Raw genomic sequence first — 21,026 nt, 5'->3', positions numbered from 1 at the left:
TTTTGTCATTATTATTTACAGTCATTATTGATGGTGCTACTGCTCCGTACTCCCTAAAGCAACACATGATGTATGTATGTATGTATGTATGTATGTATGTATGCATGTATGCATGCGTGTGTGTGTGTGTGTGTGTGTGTGTGTGTGTGTGGATGGATGTGAATGAGTAAATCATTTGTTTTGCTGATTAGAAAATAAACTTCGGTATTTTTCAAGGACTTTATTAATTCTCTCTCTCCCTCCATATATCCCATGCTTTTATTTCTTTTCTTGTATATATGTTACAAGAAAATGTTAATTTATTACAAAATAACAAACTGGAATCATCCCGAACTGATTATAATAATTACCATACTTTACACTGGGCAAGTATCAAAATGATCTCATCAATTGTTTTTATCTGCGAATTAGAATCATCCGGTATACACATGAGACAACAGCTGGAACTAAAAAACAATCAATTTTCTTCCCAACACAAATAGTAGATTCTTTTTCCAGCTGAGCATATATATCTCGTTGACAAGAATATCAGTTCTAAATCATTACTTCACTTTAAATAGTTTTTGTTCTTGCTTAGTAAGACATGAACATGGTCCGTGTGAATAGGTCAAAGAAAAATTGCGAAGGAAGTTTTTCCTATATCGCGGAACAAAATAGGACCATTCGGGGTTTCTACTTAGGTATATAATTATTGCTTCGGATGCTAAAGAAACGTTTATGTATGATAAATAGAATACACTAGATTCAATGAATAATTTCCATACAATGAACAGTCCCTTCATTAGCTGCGAAGAATGGAGAACGGCAACTTCTTTTTTTCTTTCGATGTTTGCTGTTAGACCTGTAATTTATTTTAGGTAATTGACCACCATAGCTGAACCCTCACATTCAGTCTACTCGTCTAATTTATATAAGCATTCGCCTGTACAGTACACACTTAACCTGTCCAGAGTAACCTTTCACATTATACAATGTATATTCATTAATATGGTAGAGTTACCGTTCAATAAACATACTTATTCTTACTTCCACAGCGGCAGAGATCAAAAAGGGTATTGACTGAAGGTTAATGCATAGAGTATTCAAACATTAATGTATTCACGAGCTAAATGCAAATAGTTAAAATGTTAGTAACCTTATTTGGTTGAAAGATTGTAGAATTAATAGATATGCATAAAATTCTCAAATTTCAAACTCCATCATAAACATCTCCCAAAAAGACATTAAAAATGTCAACAAATTCACTGAAGCGTGAAATATAGGTCCCAGAGACCTCGTTCTGCAAGAAGTGTGTAGTACATATCAAGATGCACTACCGCAACAAGGGTCTTGATTCTATATAGGAGAGTATGTGTATAACATGTGATAAAGTGCAGTGGTCGTGAGCCAAACGCAAAAGCTTAATTGCAGCCAATAAATGACGAAGTATGGGTAAAGATAAATCTCTACGGTTGTGAGGGCGCGGTGGTATTATAGACGTATATCATCGTCAGTTTCGTGATTCTAGCATGAATAATGCATAAGAAATGAAAATTATAGCCCAAATCAATGAACAGTGTCTATGAAATAAACATCAGTTACATAATACAACTCAAGTCCATGAAGCATACATTATGGACTCTAGGCTCTTTTACGGGATGGATGCTCACTAAAATCCGTCTTCTCATCAATTTTCTTGATCAAAATAGGACAGTTTGTTTATAACACAGACACACATACACACACACACACACACACACACACACACACACACAAAACATACCTATTCTGAACCAAATTCAAACACGTAACCTAGCAAGTAAATTGTGAAATGTAGGTCACAATGACCTTCTGTTTTCTAACGGTGTGGTACTAATAGAGATTTATACAATCATATTCTATAATGAATAGTTAAAACACACCATCTAATCAAAGTCTGAGTCACAGTGACCTTCCTTGCAGGTAAGGGTGTAGTAATGATAAAGATGCACATTTTATGATTCGGGTACACAGTGTGCAAAAGACACAAGTGGCCATGAGCTAAATGCAAAAACCTGACCTAGGGAGTAACATGAAATGTTAGGTCACAGTGACCTTCTTTTATCGTAAGGTTGTGATAGTCACGTCGATGTATACGAGGCATACATTTGATAATTCTAGTATGAACACCGATTCAGAAATAAAGGTTATACATATAATTGAATCCGAAGGAGGGAAGTGAGCAATAATGAACACGGTGACCTAGTTTTGAATTGGTGTGGAGGGTGTAAAACTCATCAAGTAGCATATCCTTACCACATTTCATATTTCTACGTATAGCACAGGCAGATTACGGAAATCCAATTTGTGAGCTGCATGCAAACATTTAACCTATTTATGTATGCAAAGTAATGTAATGCATGCATGTACGCACGCACGTACGTACGTGTGTATGTATGTATGTATGTATGTATGCATGCATGCATGCATGCATGTATGCATGCATGCATGTACACGCTGGTTTTAGCGATTAAAGGCACGTCAGCATAATATCCTGTGCCAAAAAAATGTTAAATGTAGGTCACAATGAACAGACATACATTACGAACATCAACCCAAGTCAATGAAGAATTACACAAATTCAACCAGAGTCAGCAAAACGCGAGATATGCGTCACATTTACCTACTTTTGTGATAATGATGTAGTACAGAAGAATTTAAAATTGAATGTTCTTTACGTGCCTACATAGGTATTAGAGGTGAGTACAGAAAAATCTAGTGTCCCGCGGTATACGGAGGTATTTCAGAACGTACCACGATACGTACCACATTATACCGCAGTTATATTAGGGACCAAAAATTACATGTTCTGGGGCAGGGACGTGTGTGTGTGTGCGCATGTGTGTGTGTGTGTGTGTGTGTGTGTGTGTGTGTGTGTGTGTGTAAGTAAGAGATTTTGGATTTTTAACGTAGCTTTAACAATTTTTCAGTCATATCGTAACGATGTCTGCAGTATGGCAGTTTATAGTGATATCTAGCACTGGGGTATCATGTAGCATGATGTCCCACCCAATCACATTATCCTGACACCAGGCCGACCAGTCCTTCGCAATGATGAGCGCCAAGCGAGGAAGCTGTTAGTACCATTTTATTAAGTCTTTGGTATGACTCGGCCGGGGACCGAACCCACGACCTCCCGCATCCGAGACGGACGCTGTAACCACTAGGCCACCGGAGCGGTAGTGGGCAGGGAAATGACACTTTTTGGTTTAATTTATGTCTGTCAATAGTTGGAAAAATATTGTGATTTATAGAAAAATGACACCGTATTATATTCATGATATTATTTTGGATAAATAATAATAATAATAATAATAATAATAATAATAATAATAAGAGATAAAAGAAAAAAGACTATTTCAGCTCCAAAGAAAATCACGGTCTCACCACCGCCACTCCGACAATTAAATAGCCAACACCGTATTGTAGATGAATTTGCTATGTGCTATGTTAACGGGTTATACGTTGCAATATAAAAGCTGTAACTAAAGTGGGATGATTCAGCTTACAGTGTAGTTGATACTCTGTCCAAAACATGGTGCTGACATTTGAGAGCCTATTGACAAAAATCTCAAGTGTTGATAATGAAGCCAACACTAACACTATTAATATAATAGGAAGAAAGCAGGAAATATAAAACGCACTTACGCAACAAACGAGAAAATATTTATTAGACTCCGAAAATTGCGTAATGTTCAGACAGTAAACAAGAATGCTCCTGAAAAGCGGAGGATAATTCGTTAATACAAGTATAACTTTTAGATGAGTAAGTTTGAGGCACAGAAAAGACATCATTATCAAATTTGATCAATGCATAACAGATTAAGAAGCTCACAACTTTGCGGGTAAGAGAATCCTTATACTACCTAGTGACATGGTTATGAAAAAGTCTAATATGGTTGGATACAAATAATTTACGAAAAGTTATCGATTTGTATAAAGTTTTTGTTTAAAATCTTTCCACCAATAAACAAGTTCAAAGGAACGTTTCTTTTTTTATTTAAAAAATTGAAGGGGGTGACTGATTATCGGTTTGTTTGTTTCTTTGCAGATGAAAAATCTGTGACTGAAACAAAAAATAATTGTACAGGACAAATATGATGGGGAAATTAATATAAGTGAGATCTAATTATGTAATACAATTTAAGCACGTGTATTTTTAATTAAAATTTATGCGCCTATTATTGCTTAAACAAAATTCCTTCGCTACGCCATTTTTTCAACTGTTGCACCGTGTTACATCTTGCCTCCGAAAGTGCTTGAGCTTTTCAGCAATTGTTGCTGTTTTGATTATAACAAATTGTAATTGACCTTCGATCAGAAGGGCCAACATTTCCCAAGAAGTATGCTTATTTCTGGTTGCCATGGCAAGCACAAAGAAAGTCTAATTACAATTTTTCCCAATAAAACACAATTTTTCAGATGTGTAATTTCTACTTCACTGGTATTTTTATAGGATGTTTGCATCTTTATGATGAGATTAAAGTATATTTACTTATCACTTAACAGCTGACGGTGGCAAGTAATTGTTCTTGTTGTTGCCAAGGAAACCTAACATATTAAATACATGTAACATTTCATGTAACTGCAGAAACTAGAACATACAGCTTCAACTCTTCATTAGCTTACAAATTCAAATCTCCATAACTTTAAATTGTTTCACTCTATGTGTATTTTTTTCTGCATGGGATCTTAATTACATACACGCACATACCAAGTATAATAAAAACATCTATGACAAATTACAGGTGCTTAGAAGGTAATATGCAACATCAACAAGATTAACGATCACCCAGTTATTACGCCTATGCGTAACTTACTGTCAAAATCGTCCGAATCCTGTTATTAGTTACACGTATCATATCTCATTCGATGCTACTCATGAGCAGTCTACAATGTTGTCTTTGCTTTTAAATGACACCATATAAATATAAATGTGACGAAGTCCTATTAAGTGATACTACAGGATCTAATGTGGGTACACGCTTGACTAATCAGACGTCAGATCACCTGTTACATTCTACATTCGTCATTGTCGCTCAAAATTAAACTCGTCCAAAATCTTGATGGCATGGGCCTCTATATCAAATTTAATCCTTTTGACAAATACACTGCCTGCAGTGCAAACAAGTTCAGCCAGGGCGATGCCAAATATGCCAAATAGCCTCTGCAATATGAGTAAATATCATTTGCATTGGAGCTCGTTCAGGATCTTCTTGATAGATTTTATGATGTAAAATATAAGCATGTACCAAGTTTGATCAAAATCTGTTGGGAAGTACAATCTTTTGAAACTTAACAGCGTGTGTGTACGTACAGAGTGTCCGAGTGATCTAAAGCGCTCTACGTCACGGATCACTGCCATCTCACCTCTGTCTGCGTGGGTTCGAGTCTCGCGCTCGGCCAATGTGGATATGTGAGAAAGCTTGCCGGTAGCTTCTCGTGGGTCGGTGGTTCTTTCCGGGGTTTTCCTTGTTTCTTCCTCCACCATTAATACCGGCCGCCATGTATAGCCTATCTTGTGCTGAAAAATGGCGTTAAACCCCATAACAACAACATAGATAGATATGTGTGTCTGTGTGCTTGATTGGTATTTTCAATGTAGCTTTAATATCTTTCCAGTCTTATCACTACCGGGTGGCTGTGTATAGTAATGTCAAGCACTTGGACATCATGCCGCAGATATGTGGCATTATGTCCCACCCAACATTATCTTGACGCCAGGAAGACCAGTCATAACATTATCTCTTATTGTTGAGCTCCAAGCGATGCAGCTGCAAGTACCTTTTTTATAAGTCTGTATTATGACTCGGCTGGTGTTCGAACCAGCGATCTCCCGTATCCAAGCGGACGCTCTGACCACTTAGGCCACCGGAGCGGTCCAAACAGCGTTAGTCAATCAGATGCAAGACCACGTCATTATTATGAAAATATACTGCTCGTCTTGAAAATCAACCGAGGTCGTGACCATAGAAACCTATATAACAAGCTAAATCATAATTGCAATTAGTAGTATGCGAGTGCCTTTCTCCAGGTGAGCTCAAATTTGTCTATATTTTCAATGAATTGCATCCACACTAGCCTTCCCCCTCCATACTACCAGCGACCCACAATTTTATTATGATTATTCCCTGTAGAGAGAAGTATACAGCAAATGTTATATATATATATATATATATATATATATATATATATATATATATATATATATATATATATATATATACCACAGATGTCTCCGACTGAACAGAGGCAGAATGGTTTTAAATGCGTTGCTGCAATATGGATGCCCCTACAAAATGCCTGAAAAATGATCACAAGTAAACATAAAACCTAACCAAGGCACAGAACTCCCTCACTTTAAGGTCGTTCATTATAACACTAATTTTGTTACACTGTATGGTCTTGAATCCAAAATAATTACTGGGGTAAAATTATACACATCATTTAATTTATTAGAAGATTCATCAGTAGTAATTGTAGTATATTGTCATATAGGTCAAGTGCAAGTGGAAATGTACTGCATACAAGTTTGAGACCAGCAAGATTATTCATTCCTATTTTAATATCTGACTTTTAGTTGTGTTCAGCTTTAATTTGAGAGGAACTGTTTATTTAAATTATTCATTGCAATTACAAAGTGCTCATTGGCTGTTTGGATTAAAACACTGTTACAAGATTATTGTGAATTCATTCAAAGACATTCTGGACTGCATTTTAAGGAACACTCTAGACCTTTGGACTTGTGATAGAATTTTAAGAATTATTTGGGATTCTCAATACTGTAAGTTCCTTTAAAATGTTCACTTTGTATTCTAGAGAAATAAATTGTTGGTTTTTCTGGATCTCTTAACAGTAATATGTTATATATCATTTACTTCATTAGAAGGTTGTCTCAGTATATGACAGTAAAATCTTTGGTGACCAGGGAGACCATTAGGATCAGAATCAGGAAAATGCAAGTACATATGAAGGTTCAAGGGTAACATAATTACTACCACTGTCGTGGTTGGACAAAGAAAGCAGTGAAACGAGACCAAATCATTTAGTAATGGTTTTATTTGATTGTAACAGTGTCAAGTTAAAGAGATATTGCACAAAATGAAATAAATAATAATGGTATATATTACTAACAACAAGATCACGATTTCAAATCCAAGAACTTATTTAAAGTATATATCAGCAGATAAAAATTTCTCTATTTAACAGCAACCATCTAACACAGCACACATACAATATATCCCTATGTAACCATGTATAGTACACATCTGATTTCTAAAAGCAATCGTCTCTGTTCTCCATTACATACTGAACCATCCAATAGGTAATTTTCCATTAGGTAATAATTTTATTGAAAATGCTAAATGTGACCTGAGGTCAAGTAGAGGAATATATATAACCTTGTCTCTGGCAAAATTATTCATTCGTGCTTTAACATCTAAACAGATTTCATTCTGAGTTATAGAGAAATAAATTATTTGTTGATGTTTAAAAAACTTGTTACTTTTCAATCTTTTCTGTTTCTTATTTTAAGAGCATAGACTCGTAATATTAGAGAGTGAGTGTGTGTCCCGGCCTGTAATCAAAAAGTATGTTCAACATTACTTTTCTGATAGAACCCGTCTGGGGCACGCGCATGTTAAACCTAGACACAGTTTTAACATAGGATTCCCCGTAGAACCCTATACATTTGGTCCTAACTTAATCACCAAGTTAACGTTACATTTTCCGTAAAGCATCAGAGTGTCTCTGGCATGTATACCTATCGAGAATTTAGAAGACATGATTTCCCTTAGAGCCCCCGAATGACTCCCGCGTGTTAACCTAATGGAGTCACGTTAAGCACACACACACCCAAATGCACACGAGGCTCGTATAACTAACTACTCGTATACAATATCGTACTCTAGTGCTAGAGATTAGCATGCAAAACATGTTGGGCTGTTTCACAAAATCATTTATTTTAGATATAATTCGTAACATTATAAAGTACATAGCGAAATTGGGCCGATGGGGGAGAGATGGGTTGCAGTTTAAAAAGTTAAAATCCAAAAATTAAGCGTTACTTTGAGAAGAAGACAATGCTCTCTCTCTCTCTCTCTCTCTCTCTCTCTCTCTGTAATTTTTAAAGTTCTAACGTTCTTTATGTTGAATTAAGCATCCTCAGTCAAAGCATTTCTCTTGCACCGTACACATGAACTGCAATTTCTGATATCCTGCCCACGCAGTAGATGAAAACGTATATTAGATTCCAATTTATTTTCCCCATGAAACTCTGCGAATTGTGTAAAAATGAATTGTTGTTTCGGATCAACTAGGTGTGAACCAAACAAATACAAAAAGAACTGAATTTTTTCCAGATTGCTGGATGTCATAAAGATAAAATTAATTTAAAAAATTTATTTTTAAAAAAAAAACATAAGGTGGCAAAATAATCTAACCAATGCCTGTAAGAGTCAAGATTAAACTGGTTTGAAAACAACAACACACTTGACAACACATTAGAGGAACACACTTCAAGTAATGACGAGTTTAGGTCAATGGGATCAAGGCATCTCAAGCAGACCCATGTAATGTTAATGATATTTAACTGGAAACACTTATCGTGCCTTGTATATAGCGTAAACATTATACACTTTTATGGAATATGTACAGCCATATTATTGTTGGTGAGTGACTATAGTACACAATATTCATATTAAAATAAGTTATTGTGCACTGTATTACTCAAATAAATACGTTGCGCTCTTTTCGTTTGTTTGTTTTGTTGTTGGGGGGGGTTGGGGGCTCTTTGTTGTTGTTTCTTCTAAATAAATAAATAGCTTACATAGGGTGCTGTGATATGATACGCTAAGGATCTGCAAGCACAACAATAACATCAACAGCAAGAATAATTATAACAAGACCAGTAACAACAACAACATTGTTCACCACTAATGATAATAACGATACCCATCAAGCAACTATCTACCATTATATATCATCGGAGCGATCACTTAAAAAACTGACATCAATCCATCCACGTTTTAATAATCGCTATACAAAAGAGTAATTATCAATCAGTCACGTGCTCACTTTTTCCGCCCTGTTTATAAAATTGTATGAAGACTACAATAATAATATGTCGTATATCCTGGTATACCTTACAGTTCCATTCTTTATTTTACACTCTTCCCGCGTTCAAAGTGCATACAACCCATTGGTGATTTCAACGTAAATAAATGAATAAATGACATGTAGAAATAAACAAAGTGACGTCATTTAATGTTTGTTCATTGCATGTTGGTTTTAAACACATTTAAAACTATATCATGCCGAGGTCATGGGAGTAAGTGCCTTTCCATAGGTAATACCGAGGCAGTCGACCCTGGCTGGCTTAGACGGATATCCAACCCACGGCCCTTGGATTACGAATTAGACGATGTACCAATCAAACTAAGGCTTACCGCAGATCCCGATAACTCTGATATATTCTTCTCCCTAAGAAGCCAAGGCGTACGATATAGTATTGTATGCATTAGTCATGATATGTACCGCAGAGAGCTGTATCTATATATTATTAGAAAATCTCTATATAATGAACTTATTTTGTAAGTTAAGAAGCAGTGTTTGATTCTCAGAGTACACACAGGAAGGAGGTATGATCATAAATCACATTATAAAAGAAAGTGTACATGTAGCAGTTCAAATGTGGAGACAGGTTTTCATTTAGATCCGTCTCTATGGCGTGAAAACTTCGTCGTCTGTTATATTTTTGTAAGATATTTTATAATTTACATCCATCTGAAGAGCAAACTGTATCTGCTTTGCAAAGCAAAAATAACCTGTCAAATCCAATTTGACAATTTCTATTTTTACTTAACAAATACAATAAAGAGCTTAAAGAATTGTACAGATAGCAGAAGGACGAAGTCGCTTTAATAAGTTTAAAATAAAGAAGCCGGTTTTTATGCATCAATGAGACATTTCAAGAAGGCAAAATATATTTTGCACAAATCAATACAGACTTTTTCTTGGAATCGCTTTAAATATTAAACTGATCATATAATTGTAATATGCAGGAAAAAAATTATAGTGACACTTTGTACAATTTTAAAATTGTATACAGTTTGTTCTGACTTAAAACAGTATTTAGAATTGGAGGGCAAGTGACTGCCCGAGTAAACGTTGCTCAAAAGAATTGTCACACAAATACAGAAATGACTGAGGTCCGCAAGCGGGCTTTATAAGAGATACGCCTTTTAAACATCTGGTCATCTGAATAGTTACCCTTGGTGAATCTCGTGTTCATATCATCTCACTAGTTCGAGTGATCCCAAAGTTTGACAGAATCCTCGAGATCCGAACCCAAGGAAGTCTCTCTCTCTCTCTCTCTCTCTCTCTCTCTCTCTCTCTCTCTCTCATTGCTTTATTACCGCAGTTGTTAAATCTGTATTTCCGTATTACACATTGAGAGCCGAACGACATGCCTGTCTTCTTTGACGTCCGCGCGTGTATATGTTTAGAAGCAAAGAATCGAATTAAGAAACCTTACTAGCAGTAAATAAATCATTAATTAGATCTAAACTAGATTACGGATGCCAAATTTACAACTCGGCACCCCAAAATAACCTCAAGAAACTAGATAGCATACAAAGAAAGGCCCTAATTATTTCCACTGGAGCACTACCATCCACATCACTAGTGGAGCTTCAAATCTTAACTGGAGACCTGCCCATCCATCTCACATCATCGTCATCATCCTCACCACCATCATCATTCAGGCAGTGGACAGCGACAGAGCAGGACCGGCAAACCAGCAGCGGTGAATGAGCGGGAAAAAGCAAGAAACACGTGCGTTAGGAGTGCAGAACAAAGAATGCACCCACAGCACAAGAATTAGTAGAGCAAAAATACTCTAATGCTTAATAGCTGCCCTTCACTAAAACAACTTTGCTGATTTGAGATACCTACATGACCGGCAAAGGAAAGAGAAGGTAGCAGCTCTTAACTGGCGGCCAGCTGACAGAGAGTGCGGGGAGAAAGTGCTATACCAAGCACTCCACATGAACCCTGTAAACCAACAGAGGGTAGCTGTGAGAAGCGCACCGCTGAAACCTTGTCTGCGTTATGGGGAACTATACAACTAGCTGAGCGATGAAAGAACGAACTCGCAGAATCTTACTGGGAATTTTTTTTTCCGGCCGTCGACCGAGGTACCAGAAAGAAACTATGCGAGAATCTTCGGACCGCACCAGCTACCTACACCGGCTAACTTGCAGCTCCAGAACGATAGCAATCTATGAAGAACAAGAAAGAAGAAACAAAAGATTGCTACCATTGCCTTAATGTACACGGCTTTCATTTGGCAGAAAGCCGTATTTGATAATATCTTTATTTAAATCCTAATTTGACCTTACTGGGTACCGCCGTCAAAATTTTTATACTGATAATTTACATTTATGCGTGATTCTAACTTTTATAAATCACTTTGACTTAACCGATTGGTTCATTTTATAGAAAATTGAAAGTACACTATGTACACTAAAATTTAATAACTTGTTCGTTCAAAATTTATTCAAAATTGACAAACTCTAAAAATTTGATTAATTGCAGAGGTGGCTTACACATTATTGGTATTTTTATTGTCCTTTAGTACAACTGGACTTGATTTGAAATAAGTACAGGCTAACGTTTCAGGAAGTACACAACATCCATGGCTGGCTTGTCGAGCACCTTTCCTCCTTTAACACGCTCGGATTTCGTACACGTGGCAAGATGTGGAACGATTTCCACTTGCCACACGACCAGGTGTCCTAATGTGACGTCATCGCTGCTGACCAATCGCAGCGGACGTTACATACTGCTTGGGTTGACACCTGGGGCGAACTCAATGCAAATAGAATTTATACTAACATGAGTGCGTGCTTTCACTGTTCCCACTCACGTAAGAGCCTTACATTTAGGTTGTTAAGAACAAAATGTTTCTACAACCTAACGGCTATAATCAAGAAGTACTCTGTGAGTACATAAATGCCTGGGGGATGTGGCACCATTCCTTCCCCCAGGAGTAAGCAAAAAGGTGCCTTTGGCACCATAAACAAGAGGTACATGTCTATTGCAGACGAACACCTCTATAATTCAATTAAACAAACAAACAAAGGAGAACTGCCGCTCCACCTTAGAAGACAAGAACTCACCCTCAGATATGCAGCCAGGCTAGCAACACACCCCGACACACACCCCACCCGGCTAGCTATAAATAAATGCAAAATACCTTTCAGAACTAAATTAACACAAAACATACCAGCAGGGAAATTAGTCCATCAATTAGTTGAACAACTTCCTATAGACAACCTCCAAGCAGAAATTGCAAATTACTATGACAAAGAACCATGGATAAATATCAACCCCTCAGTTAACACCCTCATTACGAAATGTGGCAATAAAAACGAACAGGAACTCAAACTAAACACAATCTGTACAGAAGAAATCAACTCAAAATATGGCAACTACATTAAGATTTACACTGATGGATCCAAAATAACAGAACCACCCAGAACAGCAGCAGCTTACGTAATCCTTTTACTTAACATTAAAGTAGGACGAAGACTACCTAGCCTCTGCTCCATATACACAGCTGAATTCTGGGCCATACTTGAAGCACTCAGATGGATCAAAGACAACAAAATACCCCAAGCGGTAATAATAAGTGACTCGCTAAGCGTCATAAACTCAATACTTAATAACAACACCAAATCAAGAGAAAACTATCTTAGGCAAACCAATTTATTGTTTTAAAAATCTGAACAATAATAACTTACAAGTAAAATTTATGTGGATACCATCCCATATTAACATACCAGGTAACGATATGGCAGATATAACAGCTAAACAAAAACTAAACGAAATTACTCACATCAACCTAGATTATAGCATATGTGAATTCTATAGCATATCTAAAACCCTCAATGATAATAAATGGCACGAATTATGGAACACAATCACTCAAGGCAGGAAACTAAAAACCATCATTAAAGAAGTCTATAGAAATAGGAAACCACCCAAAACAAAAGGCAATGAACAAAAATTCATAAATAGAATACTCACGGGCAAAACCACGCTGGCTAACAGCTTCGGACAGTACATAGGACCACAATCACATAACCCTAACTGCTACAACTGCAGGGTCCCAGAAGACCTAGAGCATATTTTTAACAACTGCCACACACTTGAAAAAGAAAGGGCTAAGTTTAATGTTAAACAGGATAATATTGGATCTCCTGCAACATATCCAGAATTCTTGATGAACACAAACCCCAATATTAATCTAACATTCGAAAATATTATAAGTTTTATACACGAATCCAATCTAATCAAAAAATCTAAGAAAGTAAATCAAAGACCAGTCAAAAATATTACAAATCACTGTTTGGGAATTATGACGGCCGGCTCGGTCTCGTGGGTTCACAGACTGACACGGACGTCCATAGCCAGATTAATGAAAACCAATTAAGGACGAATATTACAAAATCACTGTTTGGGAATTATGACGGCCTACTAGGTCTCGTTGGTTCACAGACTGACACAGCCGTTCATAGCCCGAATAATAAAAAACAATTAAGGCCACAACAAAATTAAATAGAAAAATAGGAATTAATAAAAACAGGACTACATAATAACATACAAACATCCATAAAACAAATTTTCACTCCAAGCCAATAAGATAAGGAATCAAAATCAATAAGGAATTCAAGACGAAAAAAAAAATAATAATTTTTTTTTTTAAATTTACAAAGTTTATCCATACTGCCTTCCTTCTCTACTCTTAACAGTTTCCTTGTCTCTTAAACAACATCTGGAATGAAAATTAACACCTTTACGAACTCACTCACACAAACCCATGGTGACAGCCATCAACAAATACCTAGAGTTACCGACAGGACCCAAAACCAGATTGTATAAGGTGGTCTTGAACCCAGCCCATCAGGATCGTCCACACTAAAGCAGATTAGGAACAAAACGACCCCAAATTATCAATATAAAAGGTGGTCTAAACTCCAAAGACTGTCAGATCCCGCAGCACAAGGCTGCAAAATAAAAAAGCTCTCTGCATAAGGAAGTATCTTTAACCTACTCTAAAACAGCAGAGTTATCCTCCAAACTATGCAGGACGACACTTTAGAACTATACCCTGGAGCTTAGAAATGCCAAAACTGTGCCACGAACCGCCTCCCGATCCATACGCCTTTTCCTCCGCTATCACGACTGGACATCAAACATCACGCGTGCAGTGCACGCCCCCATAGCCAAATACACGAGTGCGCGTTGGGTCCAATCCCACTCGTCTCAATCAGCAAAGCAATGCAACCTTAGCAATGGGTGCGTGCTGGGTCCAATCCCACTCACCTCGGCCATACATCCAGATCGCTAGGAACTAAGTAGTACCTCGATCTGACGGCCTAATTAATAAGTGTTCCATGAACACATTAAAGCCTGGGGGATGTGGCTCTCCTTCCTTCCCCCAGGAGTAATTAAATAGCACGCTGTGCGTGCATTAAACAGTGATACATGCTCCATTGGAACGAAAATCAATTTAATCCAACTAAGTAAGTAAAAACTTTATTAACTCTCTTTGGGGACGTCCATTAATTATGTCAACATTTTTAGGCAATTTGTTTACCCCACCCCCCACCCCGATTGTCAACAACTGTCAAACTTTCAGTGACCCCCCTAATAAAATTTTACCCCCCCCCCAAACTAACAATATTTTATACGGCTGGCTTTTATGCTAAAAATAGAATTATGGACATTAAAAGGTCTACAAATAAATTCATGAAAAACTCGAGAGTTTATATTCTAGTTTCTATCATCTTCCCATGGGGAAGCCAAATGTTCCTCAATTGTTATAATGGTCATAGTGGCTGATTCATTAATTTCTTGTGGAACCGATACACCCGACAAGTCAACACCATCTTCATCTAACCATTCTGCGCTTAACATCTCTCCATGAGCAATAATTGCCATCAGCTCTCTCTGTCTTTTAGCAGCCACTCGTATTGGTCGAATTCTTTGCGGCTGAGGAGCTTGTTGTAATTGCCTAGGCCCAATATCGCGTTGTCGGTGCTGTTGAACATGCTTCTTCAACATGACTTGTGAAGCAACATAGAGGTGACATATTTTGCAGATCCGTTCAAGCAATAATAACATTGTTGACGTCAATTTATCTTGAACCTTCCTCCCCCATGTCAACAATTGTCAAACTTCTTCAAACCCCCTCCCCTATTTTGTTGACATAATTAATGGACGACCCCTTTAATTCACACAGTAAAGCTAAAATTATCTAGAAGGCGAAGATGAAGACGCATGTAATAAATACAAAACTGCATTGATGTTTTGTTCTGATTCGGCGAAAACACACGTTCGATATGGCCTATAAACAAAGCTCTTGATGTGTACTTTCGACACATCGAACTTGTTCATTCAGCCAACTCAGAACAAAACAGACTTGCAGATTTGTGTATTTATACCAGATTTACAGACCTATAAAATGATCACTCATGTTGGTTTATGCGAGCATTTCATTCAAAGAGCTCTTTCGAGAACTTTGTCCCATCGAAGTTTACCTTGTATTTGATGCGGATCGTTAAGCAATCATTCTTACCAAACTTGCGTACTTTCTTATTGTCATTCATGAGTATGTGTAGTTTGTGATTTGAACCATTAGCCTACATTATTGTAAAAGCTTTCAGATTTAATATACTGGTCTTCCTGTGTTACTGCTGCAAAAGAGTTAGAGCGTCCATCTTGCATGACAGTGTATTAACTAAAATACGACTTTATAAATAGACTCGCTTTTGAAAGGAAACAACATTTACGTTTTGAAAAAGAGTTGTTTCCAGATCTATCTAGCGAATCTCGTAGCCAAGAGGTAACTCTCTCTCTCTCTCTCTCTCTCTCTCTCTCTCTCTCTCATTAATTGTTTTAACTTAAATTCTTAGTTGCACATAAAGCTAGTTATTGTCTTAAACAATTAACGTATCATCGATTCAAATATATATTTTTATTTCTATCTTGCCAGTTAAAACCGGTAGTAATTTGTTTTGCTTGCATAGACGTCTCAACGGCTATTAGAGGTCCTTGAATTCAGATCTGTTTCCATTCTGTCCACTGTTATCATTTTGATGGAAAATAATTATTATAGTGAGCTTAAAGAAATGTCCGTTGAAACACTAAAATCAACAGCATCACCACCACCACAACCATGCCACTACCATCAACAACAACATCTACTACTACCAACAACTCAAACGCTGCCTTCACCTCCAATACTCTTGGACGGAAATAATGGAAGGCAAGACGGTGGAATATAAAATAACTCTCTCTCATCCTGTTATTTATTGTTATTCCATTGAAATAAAGCTCCAGTTTTACCAATACAAGTCTTAAGTTAAGGCTCTCCCTACGATTGGTCAATTTGAGTCAGATTTTAATTTCAGCCTATCACAGCACTGGACAAAGGACTTCATTTTAAGTCAAGACTTAAGTTCTGTCGATGAAATACAGGCTATTATAACATTTATTTTGATAATAGAATTCCTTCTTTTTAATTGAAAGCTAATTAATACGTTTTATGATTGCAAGGAATTACATTTAGAATAGACTCAATATGGCAACTTTTCCTTTGCCAAATTTGTACATCTTATTTCATCGAAGAAAAAGAACATAGGGCATAACAGCCTGGACTAAGAACTACCAGGGAAATTTAAAATTATGGCCACCACCACCCACTTTCCACCAAAAATGGAAAATTTAAGATATGAACAAATTCAAATTTCAATTTTCTTTGGCGTTCCCAGTATAAAAGGTGTTGAATAGTTTGAATGAGGACAGATCTTCTTTAACCGCTAGGGTCAGGTTCAAATCACGACTCACCATCACCACCACAACCACCATAAAAGGTCAAATTTGTGACTATGTTTTGTAACATATGAATAACATCTAAATTTAAATTTTCTTACAAAAGGTGTTGAATCTTGTGATGGAGGGCGGACTCTCTTGGATCTTCATCAGTTGTATCTTTTAAACACGCCACCGTTGTTTTTTTTTTTTTTTTTTTGTAATGTTTTATGACTGCATGTACGAGTTAACCGGTATGGTGATTTATTTACCTATTGTTGTCTAATATTCTCAGGGGGATAAACACAGGTACCCGTAAAAGATCTATCGTGTTTCACAGTACAAACATTACAAATAATTATTCTTAACGAATGCACTATCTCTACGTGCTCTCCGCGTTTTCTCCTCTCTAATCTACGGGTGGCGTCCGTTCCCACCCGGAAAGCCTACTCAGAAGCCTTTGTTCCAATCTAGTCCGAGGTTCATATAGCTAACTTCCTTCCCTTTTAACGAGCGCACAACTTCGGCACTCGGAGCGCAGTCAAGTGTCTCCCATTTCCTATGGTCATCTTTCGCCAATGTCCAGTCGCGCACTGCTTTTTTCAAAATGGATTAAACAGAATAATGTCTGGCTGCGTGAGAAACCCGCCCAAAATTCGACTATCTTAGTTCTCTAGCTCTAGTCCAACATACCTATCCGTCCTCACCCATATGTACACACCAGCAAGATACATACGCTCCTCTTCTGACTATCGTATACTCATTATTCCCACTATGAAAACAAAGTCATATGGACAGCGTTCTTTTGGTACTATGGTACTAACAGCTGCCTCGCTGGGCTGTCAGAATTAAGAGTTAGTGTTAGGACTGGTCGGCCTGGTGTCAGGATAATGTGACTGGGTGGGACATAATGCTACGTGTCTTCGGAATGATGCATCACTGTAAACTGCCACAGTGCAGACATCATAGCGATATGTTAGAAAAATTGTTAAAGCTACGTTAAAAATCATAATCACACATACACACACACACACACACACACACACATGTTACCAATACAAGTCTTAAGCTAATTCTCTACCTACGATTGGTCAATTTGAGCCTATCACAGCACTGGATTTTGGACTTAAGTTTGTTGTTCTTGTTGTTGTTGTTCTAGGGTTTAACGCCATTTTTCAGCACAAGATAGGCTATACATGGCGGCCAGCATAACTGGTGCAGGAAGAACCAGGGAAAACCCATGGAAGAACCACCGACCCACAAAATGCTACTGGCAGGCTTTCCCACGTACCCACGCTAGCCGAGCCTTAGACTCGAACTCACGCAGATAGAGGTGAGATGGCAGTGATTCGGAACGGTGAGCGCTTTAGGCACTAAAGTTTCAGTCAAGATTTAAGTTCTGTCGGTGAAATGCAGGCTATTATAACTTTTATTTCGGATAATATAATTCCTTCTTTTTAATTGAAAGCTAATTAATACGTTTTCTGATTGCAAAGAAATTACATTTTAGAACAGATCATATATGGCAACCTTTCCTTTGCCAAATTTGTACATCTTATTTCATCGAAGAAAAAGAACATTGGACATAACAGTCAAGACTAAGCATTAACCGGGAAAATTCAAATTACGACCCACCCACCCCGCCCAATATCCACCAAAACTGTAATATTTAACTTATGAATAACTTCAAATTTCAATTTCCTTTGGCGTTCCCAGTACAAAAGGTGTTGAATAGTTTGAATGAGGACTTATCTTCTCTTGCCGCTAGGGTAAGGTTCAAATCACGACTCACCATCACCACCACAACCACTATAAAATGTCAAATTTTGTGACTATGTTTTGTAATATATGAATAACATCTAATTTCAATTTTCTTCCGCTTCCTTCCTTACAAAAGGTGTTGAGCATTTTGATGGAGGACGGACATTCTTTGATCTTCATCAGCTGTATCTTTGAAATGTGCCACCTTGACTTCTTCTCTATGTTCTTTGACTGCATGTACGATTTAACCGGGATGGTGCATTATTTACCTATTGCTGTCTACTATTCTCAGTGAGATAAACTCATCTACCCGTACAGGATCTATCGTGTTTCACACTACAAGCATTACAAACAAATACTGTTAACGAATGCACATGAGCATTTTTGAGACAGGTAGACACGTAATACAAACTGCACGGACCCTGATCTGCCGTCGCATACTTCGCTAGAACATCTGAGTCTATGCAGCTTGTTAGGAATCATTAGTAGAACAAACAACATAGACCCTGATCAGCCAGCCCAGTATGATACAGCAGATAAGGGATAACGTTCATTCTAGTTTAACTCGCTTTATAAGCGAGTGAAGTTGGTAGCTATGGTTTACTGTTTTGAATCTCATCCACAGCTGAGATAAAATAAGATAGTGTATGAAAAGAGCAAAATGATTGGGATTCTCAAATAAACAACCAAAGCGATCCATAGATTTCGGATTGTATTGGGGTATTTATGAGGGCATATGCCAGTTTATAATTGATAGGTCTCCCTCAAATTGATTCGAAACGCCTTAAACATGAAATTCAAAACTAAAATCAAAGTCTGCTAAAATTAATAGAGTCTTAATTTATAATAAGATTAGAATCTGAAAATTCGGGTTGAAAAGGTTTCTCAACTTTGGTTTATTGATTCCTGTGCTAACTCTTTGATGTAGATAACTGTTCTTAGAATTATGTCTGACGTTTTTAGATTTTGAACTTTATATCGTGGTTACTGTCTTGAAACAAATAAAAAAAGAAATCAAAGTAAAAACAGTAAAGAAATGAACTAAATCGTGTTTTTCTGCATGTAAATAAATTATGATAAATTTAAAACAATGGTTGCCTTCCTTTCTTGGTACAGGTATTACGTGACATGCAGCGGAATCTCGTTCATCTGTTTGTGTTGGGCTTCATAATATGTCAGTTTGCCGTGGAAAGCCAAGCTTTCAGACAATGTATGAAGAGATGGGGACATTGTTTTAGCACCTCCGGGATCGAAGGCTGTTCAGCTATGAATGGTGAATGTGTCAGCATCCATGGCATGTGTAGATGCATCCCAGAAAAGCGCAACGTTATGAACGAGATCGAGGAAAAGGTCGAAGTAGCATGATTCTCAGAAGGCAAAGATCGGCATCATCATCGTCCCTGATTCCTCTGGTGATCTGACAATGATGACGCTATTTGTCCCCTTACGCGTTAGAGATTGTAATTTTCAGCATACAAACTTTAGTAGCAGCATCCTAGATGTATAATTAAATACAGCAACAGATGTGGATGATAGAGCAACTGATGCGGAAGATACATTACTTTTCAATTCCTTTTCCACAGAGTGTTGACATGGTTAACAAAGATTCCACAACCTCTCTAACCACGCTGTCTAGACAGGGAGTGCTAGAATATTAATATACCCATCTTGAACATATAATAAATACGTCCAACTGTTTCTGTTCAATGAAATTATTAATCTATAGATTAAGAACTTCGTAGAACGTTATTAAAGGACCTTAGAATAGATGTCACTTTTCACGACACAGGTTTAAAAGTAATATCTAGGTTTCAATATTACACAACACCGAATTACATGACTGCCCTGAAAACCGACTGAAAAGTCACATCGGCTAGTAAGTCCAACATCGCTTTTCAAAGTTAGCATGCCTGCAATTGTAATACCATGTTGCCACATATAAATAAACGTATGCTTTAACCTACTTCTTTTGTTTTCTTTCTTCCTTGTAAAAATTTAAAGACCGTGACAAAAAGTAATGCACGTGCCTTTGAATTAATTTAGTGGTTGATTACAAATAAATTCAAACACTCATTGTAAGTAAAATATAATATCGGAAATAATATATATATATATATATATATATATATATATATATATATATATATATATATATATATATATATATATATATATATATATATATATATATATATATATATATATATATATAAATAAGTAGTAAATGGGGGCACCCTAGCGACAATGGGAATTAGCATTACAAGACCCTTTGGGCAACTCTAGCGACAATGGAAAATTAACATGGAGAAAAATCGTGGGTCACTCTAGCGACAAGGGGAATTTAACATGGAACTATAGTGTGGGTCTGT

General features: G+C 37.0%; 1 long non-coding RNA gene across 1 annotated transcript; it reads left to right on the top strand.

The window, feature by feature from the left end:
• The first annotated feature begins 15,787 nt into the window (after window positions 1-15,787).
• LOC149784040 (uncharacterized) lies at window positions 15,788-20,620 on the top strand. The gene is made up of 2 exons (XR_016413730.1): window positions 15,788-15,928; window positions 19,774-20,620. It is a non-coding gene; the product is annotated as an uncharacterized LOC149784040 (long non-coding RNA).
• The last annotated feature ends 406 nt before the right edge of the window (window positions 20,621-21,026 follow it).

This window comes from Sinohyriopsis cumingii, chromosome 14, assembly GCF_028554795.1.
Source record: "Sinohyriopsis cumingii isolate HCF-2022 chromosome 14, ASM2855479v2, whole genome shotgun sequence".
NCBI classification, from domain to species: Eukaryota; Metazoa; Mollusca; class Bivalvia; order Unionida; family Unionidae; genus Sinohyriopsis; species Sinohyriopsis cumingii.
The sequence above is the reverse complement of the archived record's forward strand: the minus strand, read 5'-3'. Positions and strand labels throughout refer to the sequence as shown.